Source organism: Odontomachus brunneus, unplaced genomic scaffold, assembly GCF_010583005.1.
Source record: "Odontomachus brunneus isolate Ranch 3 - 2012 unplaced genomic scaffold, Obru_v1 Obru_scaffold_335, whole genome shotgun sequence".
NCBI classification, from domain to species: domain Eukaryota; kingdom Metazoa; phylum Arthropoda; class Insecta; order Hymenoptera; family Formicidae; genus Odontomachus; species Odontomachus brunneus.
Window position 1 is genome coordinate 9,339 of NW_022639785.1, and position 3,882 is coordinate 13,220.

The window sequence follows — 3,882 nt, forward strand, 5'->3', positions numbered from 1 at the left end:
GGTTAACAATACCATTTTATTTACAACACCTATGAAGTTTGATTTTATTTCAAACTTGTTGCAATAGATAATATACATGAAATTGTGTGTAACATATTGCTTACCATGAATACGGACTCGTATCGTCAAAGTTATTACGACAAACGGATGCAACTGTTACAAAATAATACATTGTCACTAATTGCGATCTTTAATTTTTGAAAAATAATAGTTCATTCATTGCGTGCGTGCTTGTGAATGTATGTAATAAACTTCCATTACTTAAAATGTTTCAGTAAAAGTTATTGCATTAGTCAATGGAGATATTTACTTTAATTAATATGAGACAGATGTAATAACGATACTTTTGTTTTTTACTTACAACGTTGGAGTATTCGTTTTCGTCTAATTCTTCAAATGCATCCACCTGGACGATTGATGTAATCGGCAAACAGCCCGGTTTTCGTACTGCCGAATGATGTTGTACACATTTGGCTATATTTTGTACCAATGACAAAATCCTTCTGCAAAAGAAAAAATAAATATTCAATGAAAATGTTACACAATCAGTATGTGCATTATAAATAGAATACGTATACTCAAAGTTTACATATTTCTAAATAGAGATAGCTTTTGTATGTATGTATGTATGTATGTATGTATGTATGTATGTATGTATGTATGTATGTATGTATGTATGTATGTATGTATGTATGTATGTATGTATGTATGTATGTATGTATGTATGTATGTATGTATGTATGTATGTATGTATGTATGTATGTATGTATGTATGTATGTATGTATGTATGTATGTATGTATGTATGTATGTATGTATGTATGTATGTATGTATGTATGTATGTATGTATGTATGTATGTATGTATGTATGTATGTATGTATGTATGTATGTATGTATGTATGTATGTATGTATGTATGTATGTATGTATGTATGTATGTATGTATGTATGTATGTATGTATGTATGTATGTATGTATGTATGTATGTATGTATGTATGTATGTATGTATGTATGTATGTATGTATGTATGTATGTATGTATGTATGTATGTATGTATGTATGTATGTATGTATGTATGTATGTATGTATGTATGTATGTATGTATGTATGTATGTATGTATGTATGTATGTATGTATGTATGTATGTATGTATGTATGTATGTATGTATGTATGTATGTATGTATGTATGTATGTATGTATGTATGTATGTATGTATGTATGTATGTATGTATGTATGTATGTATGTATGTATGTATGTATGTATGTATGTATGTATGTATGTATGTATGTATGTATGTATGTATGTATGTATGTATGTATGTATGTATGTATGTATGTATGTATGTATGTATGTATGTATGTATGTATGTATGTATGTATGTATGTATGTATGTATGTATGTATGTATGTATGTATGTATGTATGTATGTATGTATGTATGTATGTATGTATGTATGTATGTATGTATGTATGTATGTATGTATGTATGTATGTATGTATGTATGTATGTATGTATGTATGTATGTATGTATGTATGTATGTATGTATGTATGTATGTATGTATGTATGTATGTATGTATGTATGTATGTATGTATGTATGTATGTATGTATGTATGTATGTATGTATGTATGTATGTATGTATGTATGTATGTATGTATGTATGTATGTATGTATGTATGTATGTATGTATGTATGTATGTATGTATGTATGTATGTATGTATGTATGTATGTATGTATGTATGTATGTATGTATGTATGTATGTATGTATGTATGTATGTATGTATGTATGTATGTATGTATGTATGTATGTATGTATGTATGTATGTATGTATGTATGTATGTATGTATGTATGTATGTATGTATGTATGTATGTATGTATGTATGTATGTATGTATGTATGTATGTATGTATGTATGTATGTATGTATGTATGTATGTATGTATGTATGTATGTATGTATGTATGTATGTATGCATGCATGCTTCAAAATAAATTGCAATAGTAACTTCTTTTATAATATAGAAATCATTATGAAGATGTGTATAATTTAAGATATTTAAAAGTTCAATTACGTATTGCTTTCCTGTTGTTCACAAATAACTCTTTTCACAATATTAAAATTGTCTTTCCTTCTTCTTTTATTTGGTACATTAGTTTCATCTATCTCTTTTCTATTTTCTTCCATTACGGTTGTCACAACGGACGTATTGCTGTATATAATATGTACAAATACAGACACACACATACACACACGCACACAGAGAGATTATATATGGAATAAGAAATATATATACAAATATACATTAAGATATATGTATTTATAAGAACTTACTCTCTTTTTTCCAAAAAATATTGTTGGTATAGCATCTCGATGAAGATAACTTCGACTCTTGTTTATTCTATATTACTTTTCTTCAAAATGTAAGTGGCATAGTTGATAGGTATGATAAGCATATTCTGCACCCATTACTTTCAAATCTGATCTTTCACACGCATGTATCCATTGTAACCATCTATAAATATTTACCGAATTTTGATTATAAATAAGTATAATATACACATGTGTTTATTTAAGTTAACTTAAGGCTCCTGGGGAGTCGCATCATCCATCTCTTTTTAATGACGTCAGAAGCGAGAAAACGCATACTATAAATTCCTGCAAAATACGTCGAGATAAACAGATATATCCACAAAACGACATTTGCGATCGATTAAATACACCTCTAAAATACTCCGTACACTTTCCTTTTGTTCTAACAATCAACAAATAATTATAAAATAAATGTGACATGTAATCGTCTTTTCTAACCTAATTTCCTCATTATCTTGTCATATTAATTTTCCGATTATCTATTGATTTTAAGAACAAAAGGAAAGTGTACGGAGTATTTTAGAGGTGTACTTAATCGATCGCAAATGTCGTTTTGTGGATATATCTGTTTATCTCGACGTATTTTGCAGGAATTTTTAGCATGCGTTTTCTCGCTTCTGACGTCATTAAAAAGAGATGGATGATGCAACTCCCCAGGAGACTTAACAATGTAGAAATATTGCAAAAATACTTTATATAGTACAAATTTTTATTTTGTTTTAAAGGCTGCATTCTAATATTCACTTCCAGTATTGAAAATCTATACTTTATTTTACATATATTATAAATGTACAGTACCGGTGATGAATATCGAAACGTAACTAAAGTATAATAAGTACAATGAAATTGTACCTGTCATGTTCTTTTGGAAAACGAAAGAAGTGTCGTTTTTCATCTATATTTTTGTTGCATTCTCTTATAACACTACACAATACACCATGTATTTGATTCACGAGCCGACATACTTTTCCTTTTGTCTATAATTTCCTTCAATTATAAAAAATAAAAGTGACATATTACCAGGGTAAAGAAATTAGAGATATAGAGATATAATGCGCACCACTGAAACAATACGACTTCGCAGAAAAATAGGTAGTTCAACAAAGTTCCCGTGGATACGTGCGCATTCCCAGACCGCCAAAATAAAACTTTTTGCAGGTTATGTTCTCTTTCTATGGTGTTGAGAAAGAGCGAAAATGGAAAGAGGAAGTAAGATAGAAAATCAGTGTTGCGATTGGTTACGTACTTACCTCGCGCATGTGCAAATGATTTTGCCTACGCTAAATTTAAGAGAGTTGCTACTGTATATACTGTGGTACAGCTCAGTGCAAGAATATGTGGCGAATTTATGATACAGAATGCGAGTAAGTATTAAGTAAATATTTTATTCTTTTATAAATCATCACGGTTATATAAGATATACACTCGATATTGTTATACACCTGCTTATAAACCTGCTATGGAGCGCAAAAAGGAAGCAAAGGAGGATGCAAAGGAGGAGGCAA

The 3,882-nt window shown here is 29.0% G+C and overlaps 1 protein-coding gene across 8 annotated transcripts in view; it reads right to left on the reverse strand.

Moving 5' to 3' along the window:
* LOC116853489 (ATP-dependent RNA helicase DDX42-like) overlaps nucleotides 1-3,584 on the reverse strand; it is a 6,153-nt gene extending 2,569 nt beyond the window's left edge. For 2 of the 8 annotated variants that reach the window (XR_004379990.1, XR_004379989.1), the window contains exons 1-3: nucleotides 3,230-3,553; nucleotides 2,339-2,519; nucleotides 362-503 (exon numbers count right to left, since the gene is read on the reverse strand). The gene's annotated coding sequence lies outside the window, so the exon portion shown is untranslated. Of the gene's footprint in view, nucleotides 1-361; nucleotides 504-2,078; nucleotides 2,217-2,338; nucleotides 2,520-3,229 lie in introns of all 8 variants that reach the window. The other 6 variants (XR_004379986.1, XR_004379985.1, XR_004379991.1 and 3 more) reach the window with 6 other exon arrangements.
* Nucleotides 3,585-3,882: the final 298 nt, after the last annotated feature.